The 23,730-nt window shown below is 38.2% G+C and overlaps 1 long non-coding RNA gene across 2 annotated transcripts in view; it reads right to left on the bottom strand.

The window, feature by feature from the left end:
- Positions 1-1,484: 1,484 nt before the first annotated feature.
- Positions 1,485-23,730, bottom strand: part of LOC143646878 (uncharacterized) — an 82,883-nt gene continuing 60,637 nt past the window's right edge. The window contains exons 4-5 of one of the 2 annotated variants that reach the window (XR_013157697.1): positions 15,552-15,636; positions 1,485-2,970 (exon numbers count right to left, since the gene is read on the bottom strand). This is a non-coding gene — a long non-coding RNA (uncharacterized LOC143646878). Of the gene's footprint in view, positions 2,971-13,620; positions 14,474-15,551; positions 15,637-23,730 lie in introns of those variants that run through there. The other variant, XR_013157698.1, reaches the window with a different exon arrangement.

The raw sequence follows: 23,730 nt of genomic DNA, 5'->3' as shown, positions 1-23,730 counted from the left end.
TGGTGGTTTCTCTGGAATGTCTCCTGCTGTGAGGCTGCACCCGATCTTATACTGCAAATCTGTTAAACCACTGACCTGACAATTAGCTTGTGCCTTGCTGCCATCTAATGGCCAAATATTTTTCTCTGTCAACTCTTCAATCCTAGGATTTGTCCTCATTACATCAAGCTCCTGTGCATCCAGGATCTGGTGCGTCAGCTTTTTTGTGTGTATAAGATAGTCACTCCACCTTTTTCATAAATTTCTCCTTTGTTCTAAGTAAGTTTCTTTGACATATCAAAATGGCGATACAGCCCACATACTACATTAAGACTATAATGTTTAGGAATTAAATTTCAGTAAACTATATTGAAACCTCTGAAAATTCAGGACCGTAGACTGATGGAGAAAGACCTTCAGACCTTTGTGTTAGGCATTATGTGTTAAATGGGGTCTTTACACAGTGGCCTGCAAAGAGGAGTGGACCCCAATATCTGTTCTCCCCAAGGAAGAGACTATTCCCTGAGCCCTTGGGATCAATTCCTTAACAACCTGCATTTTTATTGAAAATCTGAGGAATTTACCAGGATGAATAGGAGAGAAAGGCTAGTGATTTCTGATTCCTACTCAAATCTCTCCAACACTTAAATCATCTGGAAGGACCCACCACAACAGGCAGAGCCAAAGAGTAGAGGATGTTCCATGTGTTTTGCTGAGCATGTCAGAAAAGGGAACTTTCAAGCCCCCACCCAAGTTTTCACTGTTGACCCCCATGCCTTTCTCCTGGGACATGAGTGAAGTGACTAGTAAGAGGAGACAGACAGAGAGGCATGAAGAGAAAGGAGAAGAATCAAAGAAAGACATTTGCGAGACAGATAAAGTGGTCTACAGAGGTAGATAGGGAGAAAAAGATTGGTGGTACTAAAGATCAGGAGGTTAATCTTGGGATCCACAGACAGAGATACACACAATGAAACCAACAGAAGGAAAGAGAAACCCCCCAGTTTGAAATGATCAGTTGTTCCACATTTCTCTTTGAAGGATGTCCTCAGTCTTTCCTGAACCTGCCCTCAGCTTCAATAAACTCTGTTTCTTTCCCAACCAAAGAAGGGTTCTTCTTGGCACTAGGTAATTTGAACATGCTCTTTCCTTTGCTCAGAACACTCAGTTCCTCCCTTAGCCCTATAATTCCCTCATATTCTTCAAGTCTGTGCATAATGCTGCCTTAGTAGGGCTTGCATGACCGAGCACCATTCCTTCCTCTGAATTCTTATTGCTACCTGGATCTACCATTGGTATGCTGTATCATCAAGCCATCACAGGACTGACTTTTTGTCCAGTGTTTCTTTGCCTACTGACCTGACGTGAATTCCATCAGGACAGGCCTGGATCTGTCTCATTCTTGGTTCTACCCCTGGGGCTTAGGTCCATGCAGGTACATAGTGGATGCACCATGCATTTGTGTGCATGTAAAGAGAGGAGGCTGTCTGAGAGACCCTCCCTGTGTCCCACCCTCTTACAAGCATTCGATCTCTCACCTCAGCAGGTATAACCTTTCAAGTCTGTCTACAGGGCAAATCTCTCTTCATTGCTCCAGGCCTGTGCACTCAACTCTATGGGATTTTATGCTGAATGACAGTTTTCCCCAATGTTCCATTCATTTGTACATACACTTTTTAATGTAATGCTCCAAAAAATAGCTGGGATCAATATGTATTTAAAATGCCATCAAAGTCAGTGTTTACTTTATTTTGAGAGTACTTTAGCATTGGTTAACTTTATTTTATGTGGGAGGCATAAAAAGAGAATTTCATAGTATATGTTCTAATAGGCATCAAAAATGTTTTCTTCACAACCTGTTTTCCTTTTGACTGCATTTTTCCTTCATATCCCTCTTAATGTTTTAAAAAAATATCAAGTTATACTTTCCATACAGGGACATTTGCAGATCTCCAGTGTTTAGGTTGCTAACTTCTGACACATTCATGCACTCTTGTGAAGGGATATTATTTTCATCACTCCAGAAAATTTCCTTCTGCTACTTCCCAATTAAACTAGACTCTCCCCCTTGTTCCCTATCCTGAGATGCATTCAACATTCTGATTTCTTCCATAAATTTTAGAACTCCATGTAAATTAAATTACTTAATATATATTAGTATGGTTCTTTCCCTGGGCATAATTATAATGAGAATCAAGCATTTTGCTTTCCGTATATCATGTTTATGCCATTCCATTCTTGAGTAGTACTCAGTAGTACTATAATTTATTTATTTATTCTCCTTTATATGGATGTTTAACATGTCTTCAATTTTTGCCTATTAAAATAAAGCTCTCATGAACACTCAGTTAAAAATGTTTTTGTGGATGCATGTTTTTCCTTGAGTAAATACTTAGCAGTGCCCTTCCTGGATCACATCGATGACTTGTGTTTACAATTTTACAAATTTTTCCTAAGGAATTGTGCTATTTTCAACTTCCATCAGCAATGTTCATGATTCTTGTTGCGTCGCATCATTGTCAACATCTGGTATGGTTTGCTTTGTTTCGTTTAATTTTAAGCATTCTAGCAGACGTGTATTGGTATCCAATTAAATTGTACTTTTGTTTTCCTCAGGAAAACCATTGCAAACAGTTTTGCATGACTTCAAGGACCATTTATTTTCTCTTCTTTAGTCATGTCTATTTAAGCCCTTTGTCTATTTTTGTTTGTTTTTATAGGGTCTTCATCTTTTGTTCTTGAGTTGTAGTATTTCTTTAGGTCTATGATCAATCTTAATATTTATATGGTGTGAGACATAGTTGACATTTTTGTTTTGTTTTTTTCATATGGATAGCATCATTTCAGCACCATTTGCTGGTAAGATTTTCCTTCCCGATTGAATTGTGTTGGCATGATTCTCAAAAATCAATTTCCATAACTTCTCTTCATTTTCTCTTCCTGTTTTTCTTATATTTCCTTTCTTTCCATTCCTTTCCCATCTCTCTCATCCTGAAAGTTTTAGTAATAAAGTTATTAGTTCACTGACCACACTCCACCACAAATACGAAATTCTTGAATATAGTGTTAAGTGTTGGACAGTTAACAGGGCAACAGATGCTGCTGCCCACCCCCTACCTCTAAAATGCTCTTGATCCACATGTATTTTCCACAATAACACACACTTCCTGCACATGAGCAAACACTGACACCTCATGTTCACACTTGCATACATACAGTTTCTCCATGACTGTAAGCATTCTAACAACATTGTCTGATAATGCACATGAATACTCTGATGACAATGACACACACAATCTTACAGCCAAACTGACTCCACGTTTGGGATATCATCCAATCCCATAACATATGTATACCAGTTAATGACACAAACACATCAACACAATACATTTATACAGAGGTCACACAGTAATCATGCACCCTGTGGCCATACAAAATTGCTGGCCACAAATACACCCATTCACACTAGAATTGCATTTCTCCATTTATCTGACATGTGGGCTTTGATCATGGAAAGTTCAATCTTTCAGCATCACTGAAAATCAGTGTGTGTGTGTGTGTGTGTGTGTGTGTGTCAAGGTATGGAGACATGTGCATAGAGTACATCAGAGACCTGCAAAGCTGATACTTCAGTGGCATATGGCACAAGAGTCAGGACAGGACAAGAGGATCCAAAATGGTACAAAATGTGGATCAGGTACAAACCCATCACCAAAAATGAAAATGGAAAAATCACTGTTTTTAAAGAGCTTTGGGGTGAATGCATTATGTAATTAGGTAATTCTTGCTGAAAGTATAGTCATTATTGCTATTGAATTCCTATTTAAAGATTCTTAAATAAAATTGTAGTCAAACACTTCACCACTTTAAAAAAATTTCAGGTTCTGCTTTTCATTTAGTAGCTTGTATTGAAAAACTATAAATGTTGGACAAAATATACAAAACAACTATTTAAAGATATCAGAGAGCAGCCCATAGAGACAGGACTTAAGGGGATGCAATCTCAAGAAAAGAGAAGCAAAAGAATGTGAGCTCCATGTTATCAAATGGCTTTTCCAGTAAGCATTTTCCAATTTGCACAATGGAAGAAGAGAATCCAAGCTGAAAAGACACCCTTTCTGAGCTGACGTGAAATAGACTGGAATTTGCTGCATGCAAACCGTAACCCCTGCTTCTGCTCAGATGTGCTAGGGGCATGAAAACAATTAGAAAAATTGATTTGTTGCCTCTTCTATATTTAAAAACTCCAAAAGGGTGTGAAAGCAAAGAGAGCTAGAGGAACCAAGATTTCAGAAAGGGAAGCGCTTATAGTAAATGAGATCAGACCACCAGATACTTTCATATCTGGGGAATTTTGCTTTAGCCTGAACCCTGAGCATCAGGTTTGTCTTTAACCAGAAAACAAGAACAGTTACAATCTCTCATTATGTATCTTTGCTAAGTTTTTACGATAACAAGTTTTACCTGATTTTTTTATTGCTTCCACTACACTATAAGTTGTGTGATGGTAAAGGCATTGTATTATTGCCAGTTAAACCTCAGAACAATCCAGGATCTGGACTTCATAGGCCCTCAGTAAATATTTGTCTATTGATTGATCTTTAGATATGTGAATGAATAAGGTGATATAGACTGATGCTCCTTCTCCTATATGACACACTTATGCCAATGATTACTAGTCATTGTAAGTCACATATAACCTAAGGACTTCCAATTATTATTTACACTTTCCCTAGTTATATTCATATTAAGCACACAAAAGCATGTTACATCAAGTGCTTCATTATCCCCTTTCACATAGTCCTGTTTTATACTTAAAACTCAAGAAATATTTAAACTTTCTGAAAATGGGTCCTTCCCCACTTCTGCAATATTCCTCCATGCCCTCATTTGCTGCCATCTCTCTCTTCTTGGTGATAAAATTCCTTTGTCAAAAAGCACAAATGTAGGGAATGATCCATTGTCAGTCTCACGAGTCTATGGAATTTATTACCTAGTTATCTTCACACTTACACATAAGCATCTTTGTTTATCTTTTAGATTAGATTAATTTTTAATTTCATTTTAAATTATAATATTAAATAACATTTTAAATGTCACATATGTGCACAATTAGACATTAATTACAAATTGAGTGTTTATCAGTCTTTTCATTCATCTTTGTCATGTACATACATATTTTAATCATTATGTAATAGTTAAGACATCATTGTTCTCCAATTTTCAGTTGCAATCAAAGTTATTTTCTGATTGACTCAAATCTTTGTAAATATGTTGAGAACCACATAAAAGATAGAAATTGACTAAAGGATTGACAGTGATATAGTAATGTAATGGGACAATGGCCACATTTTTCATCAATGTATTATTTCATGCTTTTGTCAAGATAAACACAAATACACTAAATTTTTCAGCAGTGACTTTTACTGTGTCCATACATGCAAGTATGACTCTATTGAAGAGGGTTTATTTCATTGTTTTTTTTTCTTGTTTCCAAACTCTGAATTCAATATTTCCATAAGCATTTCAGAATCTTACATTTTTAGCATTCATTTAAAAATTACGTATAATTCAGCCAAGTTCGCACTCTTTGTTCAGTTGTATGCTAAAATGTTCTTTAGAAAATATGTTCCCAATGTAAGTTTGTCTGTCTGTGAAAATTTTAATCTCTTACTCACCTTTTTTTTGGGGGGGAGGAGGTGCATGGTCCAAGAATCAAACCCAGGCCTCCCACATGAAAGGCAAGGGTCTGTCACTGAACCATCCGTGCACCCTCTCTCCCTCACATTTGAAGGACATTTGGCTTTGAGGCATTTATTTATCTTGATAGGGCTATTTTGGAAGTTGACTTCCCTCAGTGGTCTAAGGTTTTGTGTTTGCTTGGATTTGTACTGAAGGTCTCCTTTTGCACTTTGTTCATCAATAATTCGCCACCATGCCAATATACAGTCCTCATGCAGAGGATGTGAATCTGAGGATCTGTTTATAGCTAGACAAGCAGGCAGTTTGCCAGACTGCACTTTCTGTTTCTTCCCAGCAGATGGTGGTTTTGGGCTTGCCTCCGCCTGACTGTGGCAGCCAGGTGAGCTGGATGGAAAATTGGCGCAATTCCAGCCACGTTCCGTGGTCCCGGTGTGTGCTGAAAGCCACCAACTCTGGGGATGGGTGGTGAGCAATATGAACCTTAGTGGAGATTCTCCTCGTGGGCCTGATGAGAATGATTGCCCTTGTGCTCCCGGTTAGAATGACCTTGCTCTTTGGGAGTGAGTATGCCAATGGCCCTGTCCACAGCCAAACTGGAAATGCCTGCCAGCTAGGTGTAGCATGGGGTGTGGGCCATTGGGAATGGTGTGGCATGGTGGCAGGACACAGCACAGGGTGGGACATGGGTTGGGGTGCTGCGTGGGGGTAGTGGGGTGGGAGCAGAGACACGGATGAGGTGCAGGAGGCACAGGGGCAGGCACAAGTCATGGTGGCATGGCAGGGGACATGGCTTGGGGCAAAGTCTGGGGACATGGTGCCAGAGTGCAGCACAAGGTGACATGGGGCACGGGGGCATGAAGCAGGGCACAGCATTATAATGTTGTCAGAGCACTTGATGGGGAGAGGGCCAGGGGACATGGGGAACGGACATGGTGCAGAGTCATAGGGTGGGGCTCGGGGTGCAGTGCAGGTGCACAGGTGTGCAGGGTGTGGGGGGCAGAGTCTGGGGTAGGACATGACTTGTGTGTATATATGATGCACAGGTGCACATGATGTGGTGGGAGTGGGAGCACAGCATAGGGGGGATGCAGGTGCATGGATGTGTATGCACATGGGGCATGGGATGGTGGTCCGTGGAGGGGTGGGTGTAGGTGCACACATGCATGGGTGTGCACTTGTGCGGGGTGTGAGTGTGCAGGTTGTGGGCAGGGTGTGTATGTGGGGGTTCCGGGGGTGGGATGCAGGTGCGCACAGGCATGGAGGATAGGGGTGAGGGGGTATAAGGACACAGGGTGCAGGGGCATGGGGTGCAGGGCATGTGTGCACAGTTGCACAGGTGTGAAGGGCATGGTGGGAACGCCAGGGCACAGGTATGTGTGTGTGCATGGGGCACAGAGGTCAGGGTGCAAGGTAGAGTGGCACGTGTTGGCACATGGGTACCAGGCAGTCACAGGGCACAGGCTGCAGCATGGCTTATTTCCTTGTCCCCACTTCCCAATCATGCAGACCTGAGGGCTTTGGGCCTCTGTATGGAAGGGGCATGGTAGACTATGCACTAGCTAGGTGGCTCTGTGAGCAGGAAAAGCAAGGTTACTGGCTTCTGGGTTCCTCAAGGGAGTTCTGGGCTGTGGAGCTGAGGGTCTGGAATCCTAAGCTAGCTGCAGGGCAAGTACTTTCCTTGGTGTGGCCTTTTGTCCCCAGTGGAGTCCTGATGGAGCCCACACACCCTGTTCTCTTCATCCCAATTCCTCAGTTTCGTCATCCAGGACCTCCCTATGTAGTGTAGAAGACCCTCTCAGGTCACATGCATCCTGGAACTGCTGTCTCAGTTGCTTTTTTGTCACTTCTCTAGTTGTTCCTTGGAGCAGGGGTGAACCCAGCCTTTCCTATTCTGCCATCTTCCTGGAAGCTCATGCCTTTTTTTTTTACAACAGACATTTATTGTCTCACGGTTCTGGATGCTAGAAGTCTGAAATCGAGACGTTGGCAGGACCAAGCTTTCTCTTAATGTAAAAATTTCACTCCCTGCCTCTCCCCTGGTGTCTGGTGAGTGGCTGGCAAATGTTTCTTGACTTGGGTAAGCATAACTCAATCTCCACCTCCATCGCATGGCTGCCTCTCTCTCTCTCTCTCTCTCTCTCTCTCTCTCTCTCTCTCTCTCTCTCTCTCTCTCTCTCTCTCTCTCTCTCTCTCTCTCTCTCTGTCTTTTACTGTGTCCAAATTCCCTCTGCTTACAGGGACACAAATCTTACTGGATTAAGGGCCCATCCTAATTCAGGTTGGTTTCATCTTAACTAATAACATCTTCAAAGATTCTATTTCCATTATTCACTGATACTTAGGATTTGAAAATATCTTTTAAAATTTATTTTACCTTATTTTTAAATTTTTATTTAAAAAAATATTTTTATTGAGAAATATCCACCAATATACAGTCCAACCATATTATAAATCAATGACTTACGATATCATCACATTTTTGTGTATTCTTCACCATAGCATTTTTAGAGCATTTGCATCAGTCCAGAAAAAGAAATAAAAAGTCAAAATAGAACTAATAGATCCATGCCCCTTACCCCTCCCCCTCATTGACCCATTATATTTCAATCTACTCAATTTTTACCCTTTATATCCCCCTATTATTTATTTTTCATCCTTATTTTTTTTTATATACATCTGTCCATACTCTGGAAAAAGGAGCATCAGACACAAGGTTTTCACAATCATACAGTCACATTGCAAAAGTAATATAGTTATACAGTCTTCTTCAAGAATTAAAGCTACTGGAATACAGTTAACTGTTTCAGGTACTTCCCTCTAGCCACTCTAATAAATCATAAACTAAAAAAGGATATCTATATGATGCATAAGAATAAACTACTGGATAACCTCCTGACTCTGAAATCTCTCAGCCACAGAGACTTTATTTTGTCTCATTTCTCTTATCTCCCTTTGGTCAAGAAGGCTTTCTCATTCTGATGATGCCAGGTCTTAGCTCATCCCTGGGAGTCATTTCCCATGTAGGTAGGCGGGCAGCGAGTTCATCTGCCAAGTTGTCGTGCCTTATTTTTTAAAAAATCCAATTTAGAAGGGTATATCTGTTCATAGCAATTCCTTTGATGGATCTGGGCAAAATAAATTGAATTCCTTCTGGCAAGGATTCACCATTCTACAAGCCACTAAGAACATTAGTGATCCATAGGAGGGGGTCAAAATATCAACATGAATAGGAATTTAGAAGTTGATTCTGACCCTCATGGATTAGTGGTCAAGGTTTCATTGGAGAAAGTAATGGCAGACACTATGGAAATGGCAAGAGAACTAGCATTAGGAGAGGAGCCTGAATAAGTGACTGAATTGCTGCAATCCTATGATAGAACTTGAGTGATGAGGTATTGTTTTTTACTGATGAATACAAAGGTTTTTCTTGAGCTGGAATCTATTCCTGGTGAAGATACTGTGAACATTGTTAAAAAGACATCTAAGGATTTTGAACATTACAGAAATGTAGTTGAGAAAGCAGCAGCAAGGTTTTGAGAGAACTGAGTCCAATTTGAAAGGAGCTCCTCTATGGTAAAATGCTGTCAAACATCAGTGCATGTTACAGTAAATATTTTGTGAAAAAAGAGTCAATCAATGAGGTCAACTTCATTGTCATCTTATTTTAAGAAATTGCTACAGCCGCCCCAATCTTGAGCAACCACTGCCCTGATCAGTCTGCAGCCACATTGAGGCAAGACCCTCCACCAGCAAAAAGATTCCAACTCACTAGAGGCTTATATGATGGTTAGCTTGTTTTTAGCAATAAAGTACCTTTCATTAAATATGTATATTTTTAGATATAAATATGCACACTTAATAGACTATAATATAGTGGAAATATAACTATGCACTTGGGATAACAAATTGTGTTACACACTTCATTGTGATTTTTTTCTTTATTGCTGTGGTCTGGAACTGAATCTACAATATCACTTCAATATGCTTATACTCAAAAGAATTGACAGCAGAGACTGAAACAGATATTTGCACACTGGTTTTCATAGCAACACTGTTCACATTTGAAACAATGTGGAAGCAACCCAAGTGTCCATCATCCGATGAATGGATGAACAAAGGGTAGTGTATACACACAATGGAATATTAATCAGCCTTAGAAAGGAATGAAGTTCTGATAATGTGGTAGTATGGATGAACTTTGAAGACATTATGTTGAGGGAAATAAGCAGACACAAAAGGGAAAATGTTGTATGATTTCATTGATACGAAATACTTAGAAGAATAAGCAAATCCGAAGTGTCTGAATCTAGAATATAGATTAACAGGTGTGTCTTATGGGTAAGGAATACAGAATTAATCCTTAAATTATACCTAGTTTCTCTTTGGGACGATAGAAGAGTGCTGGTAATGGTGGTGATGGTAGCACACCAGTGTGAACATAATTCACAGCACTGAATTATAGATTTGAATGTGGTTAAAAGGGGGGAAATTTTAGGTTGCATATATCTTATTAGAATAGAACATATTTAAAAATCCATGGGCTGATATAACACAAATAGTCAACCCTAAGGTAAACCATGGATTACAGGTAATAGCGCAATTATAAAAATGTGCTATCATCTGATATAGCCAATGGACCACAATATTGCCAAGTGTTAATAATTGGGTGGTATATGGGAACCCTGTGTTTTATACATGATTTTCCTGCTAACCCGTAACTTCTCTAATAAAACAAATAAATGATACACATAACACAAACATTATAAAGACACAATCAGTCAAACAAATAGGTCATCAAATAACTGAAGTAGCATGGAGAGAATGGGGAAAATATCATAAATTGATAATTCGATGTATATGAATAGTGCCCCTGACATCATTATGGAAATTTTGCATTGTATGGCCAACTGCTTTAGAAAAAAGTAAAATCTATTTGAGGAAAAAATATATTTTGTTTTATTCCTGACATTCATCACTCACAAACTAAAATTCATATGTAATAAAGAACAAAAAGTTTAAAAGTTACAAGTGCAAAAGAAAACACTGAAGAACTCAAATACTGAAAGTCCTGTGAATAGATTGTAATTTTGGACAATGGGATGTTTTTTCAAAGAATTTTCTCAAAATGGGAAATCATCTTATATCATTTTTAAGAAAGGGGAAAAGTAGATGCAATACAAAACCTCCCCACAAACTAGTAAGAAGTTTAACATATAGAAACATATGCATAAGATACAGAAATGTATCAGCATAAAATTTATCAACATTGCCACAATTTGTCTTCTGGATATATCTCCTATTTATTTTAATGTATTTTAAAATCACTTAAATCGTGCTGCAAATATATAAGGCACTGTTCTATTTTTGTTTAAATATAATACACATGCAGCAAAATCCACCCTTTCAGTGTATAGGACACGCTTCAGACAAAGCGTACAGTCGTGAAGCTGCCACCACATTCAATACATAAAACACTGAGCTCAATCTGAAAAGTCCCCTTGTATTCCTGTGTCATCAACTACTTCCCACACCCTAGCCCCTAGCCAGCACAAAGATCTGTCCCTGACATTTTTCATTTGCCAGAATGTCAATCAAATGAAATCACACATTATGTAACTTTTTGAGTTTTTTTTTCTACTTGCCATAATGCATTCAAGATTCATACATGCTGTATGTATCTGTGTTTCACTTTATAAGAAATCTTACTGGTTTGCAAAGTGGTATGATAACTGGCAATCTTACCATCAATGCGTATGAAATTCCCAGTTGCTCCATATCTTCTCCTCCACTTGAAATTCTTCATTTTATTTAATTTAACTACTTTAATAGGTATGTAGTTCTATCTTGTAGTTTAATTTGCATTTCTCTGAAGAATAAAGACATTAAGCATATTTCTATTTGCTATTTTCTGTCTCTATTACTTGCTTGAAAAAGTGTTCATACAAACTTCTTGTCTATTTTTTGCAGTCAGGTTATTTTTTTCTTTTTTTAGGTTTCTGAGTACTTTATTATATAAATATGTGCGGTAGTTAGGTTCAGGTGTCAACTTGGCCAGGTGAAGGTGCCTAGTTCTATTGCTGGGGACATGAGCCAATGACATGTGGACCTCATCTGTTGCTGATTACATCTGCAGTCGGCTAGGAGGCGTGCCTGCTGCAATGAGTAATGTTTGATTTAATTGCCTGGTGCTTAAATGAGAGAGCTCAATGTAGCACAGCAGCATATCTCATCTCAGCACTCACAGCTCAGCCCAGGCCTTTGGAGATGCAGAAAGGAATCACCCCAGGGAAAGTCTCCAGAGGCCTGGAGAGAAGGCCAGCAGAGACCACCCTGTGCCTTCCCTTGTAAGAAAGAACCTCAGTTGAAAGTTAGCTGCCTTTCCTCTGAAGAACTACATTTTTAAATGAAATAAATCCCCTTTTGTTAAAAGCCAGTCCATCTCTGGTGTGTTGCATTCTGGCAGACTAAAACATATGTTATTTTTTTATTGTTTTTATTTGTCTCTAAGTATTTTATAATTTCCCTTATGATTTCTTTTTTAACCAATTCTTTGTTAAGGAGAATATTGTTCGATTTTCACTTATTTCTGACTTTTCTGTTTCCTTTTGTTGTTTCTATCTTCACTTCCTTATAGTTAGAGAATATGATTTGTATGATTTCAGTGTTTTTATTTTTATGGAGATGGGCCTTAACATTTAGTCCATCCATATGAATTTTAGAAGAAGTTGTAGTATGCTGTTGTTGGATGGAGTGTTCTATGTATGCCTAAGTATAGTTGGTTCATACTGTGATTCAGTCTTCTATTTTTATTTAACCTATTCATCTTCTGTCTAGATGTTCTACCCAGTATTGTAAATAATGTGTGGAAATCTATAGCTATTACTTTAAAAATATCTGTTTCTCCCTTCAATTCTATCAATGTTTGTTTCATGTATTTTAGGGCTGTTGTTAGGTGTTGTGTTTTTTACTGTTATATCTTCTTGTCGAATTGGACTTTTAATTAATGTATAATGTTCTTTGTTGTAACATTTTTTAACATAGTCTACTTTTTCTGATATCAGTATAGAGCCTACAATCTCTCTTTTAGTAACTTGTATATATATATTTTCCAATCACTCCCTCTTAACCCACTTCCTTTGTGTCCTGGTACCTCTGATCTATTTTCTATCTCTGTAACTTTGCTATTTCTAGTCATCTCTTAGAAGTGATATCATAAAATATTTGTACTTATGTGTCTTGCTTACTTCACTGAGCATAATGTTTCCAAGTTTCCTCCATGTTGCAGTATGTCTCATAACTTCATGCTTTCTTATGGCCAAATAATATTCCATTGTGTGTATGTGCTACAGTTTGTCTGCATGGAGTACCTATTTGCATGTAATATTTTTTCCATTCTTTCACTCTGAAACTATTTGTGTCTTTGGATCTACATTGAGCATCTTGTAAAAACACACAGTTGGGTCACGCTGTTTTATCATTCTGTCAGCCCCTGCCTTACATTTAAAGTAATTGCTGATAAGAGAGATTTATTTCTGCCATTTTGTTAATTATTTTTGAACACCTTATACTATTTTCGTCCCTTATTTCTTTCATTACTGATTTTATCTTTTAGGTTTTATCTTTTTAAATCAACAATTTAAAATTATTTCTCATTTCCTTTACATAGATTTTCTAGATATCTTCTTTGTGTTTACCATGGAGATTACCTTTGCCATACTAAATCAGTGACCATCTAGGGTGTGTTTATAACAACTTAACTTCAATAGCATCCACAAACTCTACTCCTATAACCCTTAGCCCTGCCTTATGTTAGTGTCACAAATTACACCTTCGCATATTGCATATCTGAGATTTATGCCTTTTTTAATACATTTGTATTTTAAAACATAAGTATTTTAAAATGCAGAGTTACAAACTAAAATTTTTATAATAGCATTGACATTTATATTTATTCATGTACTTACCTTTACCAAAGCTCTATTTTTTTATAGGGTTTTAAGTTACTGTCTATTGTTCTTTCTTTTCAGCTTGAAGGCTGCCCTTTAGCAATTCCTATAAGGTCAGGTCTAGTGGTAGTGAAGTCCTTAAGCTTTGATTTTTCTGGGAATGTCTTAATTTAGCATATGTTTTTGAAAGGCAGTTTTTTTTTTGTATGCTGTATGGCAGGTTCACGTTTCATTATTTTTGAAAGGCAGTTTTTTAAAAATATTTTTATTGATGAATCTTAACATACAAACATATAAACATCCTTAACACACAAACATTCCATATATGGTATACAATCAATAGTTCACAATATCATCATATACTTGTGTATTCATCACATGACCATTTTTAGAACATTTTGCATTACTCCAGAAAAAGAAATAAAAAAGAAAAACTTATACATATCATACCCGTTACTCTTACTTCTCATTGACCACTAGTATTTCCAACTGCCTAATGTATTGAAACCTTTGTCCCCACTATTATTTGTTTATTTTTAATCCACATTTTTGTACTCATCTGTCCATACCCTAGATAAAAGGAGCATCAGACACAACATTTTCACAATCACACAGTCACACTGTAAAAGCTATATCATTATACAATCATCTTCAAGAAACAAGGCTACTGGAACACAGCTCTACAGCTTCAGGTGTTGCAAAATTGCTCGAGTCTGGAGCAGAAGGAGGCCTTGGGAAACCTGTATCTTTTGACTCATCCAGTCACAAGGAAGCAGATGGTTCAGCTCCTGCTTCCTCCTCCTACATTCTTTAGTTACATTTTTTACTTTCTTTACCTCGCAGCCCTATAAAATAAACAGTACTGAACCTTTCGGGTGTTTGAGTCTCCATTCGAGCTCAAAATCCCACCTGGTCCCAGCTTTAACTATACCTTTGTCTATTGTGTTTCTTTCTCAATTCCCTGTCACCTCTCTTCAGTCCCGACGCTGAGCCATGCAGGTTGCAGCAGATATCCCTAGACTGTCCATTATTGTCGTAGGAGACCTCCCATTCTAAACATATTCTGGGGCCTACAACACCAATTTTCATGGTCTCCCTCATATCTTCATCTCATTTGTTCTAGACTAAAAAATATGCCTTCATTGCTCTGATCTCTTCAGGTCTTGAAAAGTTTTCACAGTGCCAAAAATTTTATTCTACTTAAGGGATCAATACTTCCTATATGTTGCATCCATTTAGAAAATGTGAATAAAATTTGATTTACAAAAATTGAAATAGGTAAATTGGGAACAACATTTGTAAGAAGAATTTAAGTTTATTTTTTTAATGTTTCAAAATGTTCAAATCTATCCTATCAAAACTTTAAGACAATTAAAACTAACAAAAATAAATGATACCTCATTTCCTTTTATTTCCTAAATAAATAAAATTTTTTCTTGTGCTCCAGTCAATAACACACATTCTTATATCTCAGCACCTATAAAGCTAGACTGAATGAATAGCACCTGCTGAAACATCAACCTCCCCACTGAATGTTAATTTCTGCTCTTACAGGTAATCATCTCTATCATCTAAGTTCACTGCATACTTAAGCCAACTGAGGCACTGACATGATCCATGAGGGTATTATTTCTCCAATGAGGTCATGCATTGGGCGAGAATAAGAAGACATCTCTCATCTCTTTGGAAAATATGGAACCTTAATGAACAATTAAGGCTGAATGAACTACTGTAACGTTTGGAAGATTATTTATTGATGAGCCCCAAACTTACCATAACTATTCAAGGGTCTCTATAAACTAAACTGAACCTCATATCCTGGAATACCTCATAAATGGACTCAGAATGTTTAACACAATAGGAGAAAACTCACCGTCGGCTGGCAACAGTGGTGTAACTTCTTTTAAAGAATTCTTTACTCACCTTGGGTTGCATTGTCAGTAGGCCAGCTGACAACTATCTTCTTTTGGATTTTCACTCAAAATCAGCCAGCAGTAGGTAAGTAAAGCTGAGAAAGAAAATAGAAGACTTCAGATTCAAGTCTTAACCACAGTTCTCAGACTAACCTGTCAAGAATTCCAGACTGCACGCGGCGCCTGCACCCCGCAGCAGCCAGCCCGCCCGCCCTCCTCTCCCCTCTTCCCCCTCCTGCTCCAGCAGCTCTCCAACCACCACCGTGCCCTCTTCCGCCTTCACCGGTTCCTCCGCCACCGGCCTCGACAGCCTTGCCACCCTCACCTTCCCTCCTCCAGAACAGCTACTGGGGGAGTGGAGACAATACAGAGCAGCTCCCGGAGCCACGACGGAGATTAAAGGGATGGCGTACCCCATCCTGGAATGGCTGACTGTCTGGGAGAACCAGCTCCGGTGAGATCACCGAGGGGCGTGGACTTTCCCGGGCCGGACGGCAAGCGGCCGGAGTCCCTCCCTTCCTCCTTACCAGGCCAGCTGGCAGAATTGGGCAGGCGGTCCCCTTGGGCCGCGGCAGCTGGTGCCCCCACCACACGAGGCCCCCGAGACCAACTGAGAGAGTTGGGTCGGAAATCCCCAGACTGCGGAGAACGGTGACCGGGGGGTCCCTTCCAAACACGTGACTCCCTGGTACGGCTGGGAACAGTGCACTCTCCCGGACTGTGACAGCTGGCGCCCTTCCGCCACGCTTGGCGCCACGGGCCGACTAGGAAATCCGGTCGGGAGCTCTCCCGTGCTGCGGCGGCTGGCGACCCTCCCGCGTTCGGACCCCCGGGACAGCTGGCACTCTTCCAAGACGCTTCGGCTGCCGAACCTCCCCTACGGCGAGAGTTTTCCAGAATTAAAGGACCCACAGCAACTTTCACTGGTGGAACCCATAGACAAACGTGTGCCACGAGCGCCACCTACTGGGCAGGATAAGAAAAACAGAACCCAGAGATTTCACAGGAAAATCTTTCATCCTGTTGGGTCCAACACTCAGGGAAATCTGACTAAATGCCCAGAGCCAGCAGAAGATAACGGATCACGCTCAGAAAATTGAAAATATGGCCCAGTCAAAGGAGCAAACCAATAGTTCAAATGAGATACAGGAGCTGAAACAACTAATGCTGAATATACGAACAGAAATGGAAAACCTCTTCAAAAATGAAATCGATAAATTGAGGGAGGACATGAAGAAGACATTGGCTGATCAAAAGGAAGAAATAGAAAAACTGAAAAAACAAATCACAGAGCTTATGGAAGTGAAGGATAAAGTAGAAAAGATGGAAAAAACAATGGATACCTACAATGATAGATTTAAAGAGACAGAAGATAGAATTAGTGATTTGGAGGATGGAACATCTGAATTCCAAAAAGAAACAGAAACTATCCGGAAAAGAATGGAAAAATTTGAACAGGGTATCAGGGAACTCAAGGACAATGTGAATCGCACAAATATACATGTTGTGGGTGTCCCAGAAGGAGAAGAGAAGGGAAAAGGAGGAGAAAAACTAATGGAAGAAATTATCACTGAAAATTTCCCAACTCTTATGAAAGACCTAAAATTACAGATCCAAGAAGTGCAGCGCACCCAAAGAGATTAGACCCAAATAGGCGTTCCCCAAGACACTTACTAGTTAGAATGTCAGAGGTCAAACAGAAAGAGAGGATCTTGAAAGCAGCGAGAGAGAAGCAATCCATCACATACAAGGGAAACCCAATAAGACTATGTGTAGATTTCTCAGCAGAAACCATGGAAGCTATAAGACAGTGGGATGATATATTTAAGTTACTAAAAGAGAAAAACTGCCAACCAAGACTCCTATATCCAGCAAAATTGTCCTTCAAAAATGAGGGAGAAATTAAAACATTCTCAGACAAAAAGTCACTGAGAGAATTTGTGACCAAGAGACCAGCTCTGCAAGAAATACTAAAGGGAGCACTAGAGTCAGATACAAAAAGACAGAAGAGAGAGGCATGGAGAAGACTGTAGAAAGAAGGAAAGTCAGATATGATATATATACTACAAAAGGCAAAATGGTAGAGGAAAATATTATCCAAACAGTAATAACTCTAAATGTTAATGGACTGAATTCCCCAATCAAAAGACATAGACTGGCAGAATGGATCAAAAAACAGGATCCTTCTATATGCTGTCTACAGGAAACACATCTTAGACCCAAAGATAAACATAGGTTGAAAGCGAAAGGTTGGGAAAAGATATTTCATGCAAAAACAACCAGAAAAGAGCAGGAGTGGCTATACTAATATCCAACAAATTAGACTTCAAATGTAAAACAGTTAAAAGAGACAAAGAAGGACACTATATACTAATAAAAGGAACAATTAAACAAGAAGACATAACAATCATAAATATTTATGCACCGTACCAGAATGCCCCAAAATACGTGAGGAATACACTGCAAACACTGAAAAGGGAAATAGACACATATACCATAATAGTTGGAGACTTCAATTCACCACTCTCATCAATGGACAGAACATCTAGACAGAGGATCAATAAAGAAATAGAGAATCTGAATATTACTATAAATGAGCTAGACTTAACAGACATTTATAGGACATTACATCCCACAAAAGCAGGATACACCTTTTTCTCAAGTGCTCATGGATCATTCTCAAAGATAGACCATATGCTGGGTCACAAAGCAAGTCTTAACAAATTTAAAAAGATTGAAATCATACACAACACTTTCTCAGATCATAAAGGAATGAAGTTGGAAATCAATAATAGGTGGAGTGCCAGAAAATTCAAAAATACATGGAGGCTCAACAACACACTCTTAAACAACCAGTGGGTCAAAGAAGAAATTGCAAGAGAAATTAGTAAATACCTCGAGGCGAATGAAAATGAAAACACAACATATCAAAACTTATGGGATGCAGCAAAGGCAGTGCTAAGAGGGAAATTTATTGCCCTAAATGCCTATATCAGAAAAGAAGAAAAGGCAAAAATGCAGGAATTAACTGTCCACTTGGAAGAACTGGAGAAAGAACAGCAAACTAACCCCAAAGCAAGCAAAAGGAAAGAAATAACAAAGATTAGAGCAGAAATAAATGAAATTGAAAACATGAAAACAATAGAGAAAATCAATAAGACCAGAAGTTGGTTCTATGAGAAAATCAATAAGATTGATGGGCCCTTTCCAAGATTGACAAAAAAGAAGAAGAGAGAGGTTGCAAATAAATAAGATCAGAAATGGAAGAGGAGACATAACTACTGACCTCACAGAAATAAAGGAGGTAATAACAGGATACTATGAACAACTTTACGCTAATAAATACAACAATTTTGATGAAATGGGCGGGTTCCTGGAAAGACATGAACAACCAACTTTGACTCAAGAAGAAATAGATGACCTCAACAAACCAATCACAAGTAAAGAGATTGAATTAGTCATTCAAAAGCTCCCTAAAAAGAAAAGTCCAGGACCAGACGGCTTCACATGTGAATTCTATCAAGCATTCCAGAAAGAATTAGTACCAACTCTCCTCAAACTCTTCAAAATAATCGAAGCAGAGGGAAAACTACCTAATTCATTCTATGAAGCCAACATCACCCTCATACCAAAACCAGGCAAGATATTACAAAAAAAGAAAACTACAGACCAATCTCTCTAATGAATATAGATGCAAAAATCCTCAATAAAATTCTAGCAAATCGTATTCAACAACACATTAAAAGAATTATACATCATGACCAAGTAGGATTCATCCCAGGTATGCAAGGATGGTTCAACATAAGGAAATCAATGAATGTAATACACCATATCAACAAATCAAAGCAGAAAAATCACATGATCATCTCAATTGATGCAGAGAAGGCATTTGACAAGATTCAACATCCTTTCCTGTTGAAAACACTTCAAAAGATAGGAATACAAGGGAACTTCCTTAAAATGATAGAGGGAATATATGAAAAACCCACAGCTAATATCATCCTCAATGGGGAAAAATTGAAAACTTTCCCCCTAAGATCAGGAACAAGACAAGGATGTCCACTATCACCACTATTATTCAACACTGTGTTGGAAGTTCTAGCCAAAGTAATTAGACAAGAAAAAGAAATACAAGGCATCAAAATTGGAAAGGAAGAAGTAAAACTATCACTGTTTGCAGACGATATGATACTATACGTAGAAAACCCAGAAAAATCCACAACAAATTACTAGAGCTAATAAATGAGTACAGCAAAGTAGCAAGCTACAAGATCAATATTCAAAAATCTGTAGCTTTTCTATACACTAGTAATGAACAAGCTGAGGGGGAAATCAAGAAACGAATCCCATTTACAATTGCAACTAAAAGAATAAAATACCTAGGAATAAATTTAACCAAAGAGACAAAAAACCTATATAAAGAAAACTACAAAAAACTGCTAAAAGAAATCACAGAAGACCTAAATAGATGGAAGGGCATACCGTGTTCATGGATTGGAAGACTAAATATAATTAAGATGTCAATCCTACCTAAACTGATCTACAGATTCAATGCAATACCAATCAAAATCCCAACAACTTATTTTTCAGAAATAGAAAAAACAATAAGCAAATTTATCTGGAAGGGCAGATTGCCCCGAATTGCTAAAAACATCTTGAGGAAAAAAAAAGAAGCTGGAGGTCTCGCAATGCAGGACTTTAAGGCATATTATGAAGCCACAGTGGTCAAAACAGCATGGTATTGGCATAAAGATAAATATATCGACCAATGGAATTGAATAGAGTGCTCAGATATAGACCCTCTCATCTATGGACATTTGATCTTTGATAAGGCAGTCAAGCCAACTCACCTGGGACAGAACAGTCTCTTCAATAAATGGTGCCTAGAGAACTGGATATCCATATGCAAAAGAATGAAAGAAGACCCGTATCTCACACCTTATACAAAAGTTAACTCAAAATGGATCAAAGATCTAAACATTAGGTCTAAGACCATAAAACAGTTAGAGCAAAATGTAGGGAGATATCTTATGAATCTTACAACTGGAGGCGGTTTTATGGACCTTAAACCTAAAGCAAGAGCACTGAAGAAATAAATAAATAAATGGGAGCTCCTCAAAATTAAACACTTTTGTGCATCAAAGAACTTCATCAAGAAAGTAGAAAGACAGCCTACACAATGGGAGATAATATTTGGAAATGACATATCAGATAGAGGTCTAGTATCCAGAATTTATAAAGAGATTGTTCAACTCAACAACAAAAAGACAGCCAACCCAATTACAAAATGGGAAAAAGACTTGAACAGATACCTACCAGAAGAGGAAATACAGATGGCCAAGAGGCACATGAAGAGATGCTCAATGTCCCTGGCCATTAGAGAAATGCAAATCAAAACCACAATGAGATATCATCTCACACCCACCAGAATGGCCATTATCAACAAAACAGAAAATGACAAGTGCTGGAGAGGATGCGGAGAAAGAGGCACACTTATCCACTGTTGGTGGGAATGTCAAAGGGTGCAACCACTGTGGAAGGCAGTTTGGCGGTTCCTCAAAAAGCTGAATATAGAATTGCCATACGACCCAGCAATACCATTGCTAGGTATCTACTCAAAGGACTTAAGGGCAAAGACACAAACGGACATTTGCACACCAATGTTTATAGCAGCGTTATTTACAATTGCAAAGAGATGGAAACAGCCAAAATGTCCATCAACAGAAGAATGGCTAAACAAACTGTGGTATATACATACGATGGAATATTATGCAGCTTTAAGACAAGATAAACTTATGAAGCATGTAATAACATGGATGGACCTAGAGAGTATTATGCTGAGTGAGTCCAGCCAAAAACTAAAGGAAAAATACTGTATGGTCCCACTGATGTGAACGGACATTCAAGAATAAACTTGAAATATGTCATTGGTAACAGAGTCCAGCAGGAGTTAGAAACAGGGTAAGACAATGGGTAATTGAAGCTGAAGGGATACAGACTGTGCAACAGGACTAGATACAAAAACTCAAAAATGGACAGCACAATAATACCTAATTGTAAAGTAATCATGTTAAAACACTGAATGAAGCTGCATCTGAGCTATAGGGGTTTTTTTTTTTTTTTTACTAATATTACTACTTTTATTTCTTTTCTCTATATTAACATTTTATATCTTTTTCTATTGTGTTGCTAGTTCCTCTAAACCGATGCAAATGTACTAAGAAACGATGATCATGCATCTATGTGATGATGTTAAGAATTACTGAGTGCATATGTAGAATGGTATGATTTCTAAATGTTGTGTTAATTTCTTTTTTTTTCTTTCTTTCCGTTAATAAAAGAAATAATAAATAAATAAATAAAAACATATGAAAGCGTTTAGAAAAAAAAAAAAAAAGAATTCCAGACTCTTTATCTAGGAATAAATAAAGTCCAATGAGAGAAATAGGAGATCTCTCCTCTCCCAGGTTTGAGACATAGGAGGTCCCAGCTTCACTAGCAAATGGCTCCCATTATGCAAATCTAATCTTGAAAATCCCCTGCATCAGAAAATAGCAGAAATATTAGGGTCATAATGTCATTGTCATGTCTCAATCTTCAGAGGATTAGAAGTCTTCAAAGATATAGAATGAAGAGTTTTGGAAGAAAATCTGTTTGTTCACTCTGATATTTTTGTAAAGTGTAGCTGAAATCTTCTTCATATATTCATAAGCAACATCCCACATTTCATTATTTATATGTGCATAATATAAATTCTCCCCTGAAACATCATTAATGATGACATGCATTTCATGGACAAGAAAATGAAAATGTATCATAAACAGAAGTAGGATTAACTTTTCCATTTGTACCTGAAGTCCAGGATAAAAATGATTGTATTAAATATACTTGGAGAATTACCTATTTTTGAAAGGTGTAATCCTCATACTAGCCTGATGAAAAGGTCAATTTACTCCATATATTTTCTGAGAACAATATTTCTGATGTCCCTTTCAATGTTTACCCCATCAGTTAATAGGCTTCTCAGCATTTACCAAATCTGTCCCCCATGGGAGGTGACTCCAATTACCTGCTTTGTTCATTACTGCATGTGATATAGAACATTACTAAGCTATTGCATTAGGCTGAAATGCAAAGTTACAATTCCTAGTGCTTTCAGAGTGTTTTGGTTTGCTAATAGTGCTGGAATGCAATATATAAAAAAATGGAACAGCTTTTTAAAAAAGAATTTATTAAGTTAGAAGTTTTCAGTTCTAAAGCCATAAAATTTCCAAACTAAGGCTTTCAGGGAAAGATAACTTGACTCAAGAAAGGTCAATGGGTCCAGAACACCTCTGACAGCTGGGAAGGCATGTGGCTGGTGTCCACTGGTTCTTTGGCTTCTGGTTTTAAACAGCTTCCCCGGGGGCATTTTCTTTCTGTATCTCCAAATGCCTGGGTCTCATGTTGGCTCTGAAGCAACTGTTTCCCAAGCATCTGCATGAATTTTCTCCAAAATGTTTCTTCTTTTAAGACTCTAATAATCTGATCAATACTCACCTTGAAAGGATGGAATGACAATCCCATCTAATCAAAAGGCCACACACATAACTGGGTGAGTCACAACTCTATGGATGTAATCACCCAAAAGGTCACACCCATAATTGAGTGGGTAAATCTCCATGGAAGCAATCTAATCAAATATTTGTACCTATAATATTGAATCAGGATAAAAGAACATGGCTTTTCTGGGCTACAAAATAGCCTCAAACTGGCACATAGATATATCTTGATAAATGAATCATTCTTCCACATTCCATAATCACTTCAAGTCCCATAGTTTTGAATCTAATATACTCTCACATTTCACATTTTTCAACAGTTAGGATTAAAGTCATAATAATCAAATCAATGATGTAATTTGACAAATCACCTCAGATTAGCACCAAAATCTCTACAATTTTTCCTGCACTCATCCAATTAGCCGTACTTTTCATTGAAGGAGCAATATTGAATGTGGATTAAAGAACTTGGCTTTTCTTAAGTACACAACAGATTCAACTGGCACATTACCCCTCAGAGGGGAAATTGCTACAAGGGCATTTCAAACCAGCACAGTGATTGAAATTGACATTTTTACCAGCAACCTCTAATCTTATCACAATCAATTCCCTCTCTTATTTTGAAACAAAATGCCCTTGTAGCAATTT

Source organism: Tamandua tetradactyla, chromosome 9, assembly GCF_023851605.1.
Source record: "Tamandua tetradactyla isolate mTamTet1 chromosome 9, mTamTet1.pri, whole genome shotgun sequence".
In the NCBI taxonomy this organism is placed as follows: Eukaryota; Metazoa; Chordata; class Mammalia; order Pilosa; family Myrmecophagidae; genus Tamandua; species Tamandua tetradactyla.
Note: the sequence above shows the minus strand (reverse complement) of the source record. Positions and strands in the feature narration are given on the sequence as shown.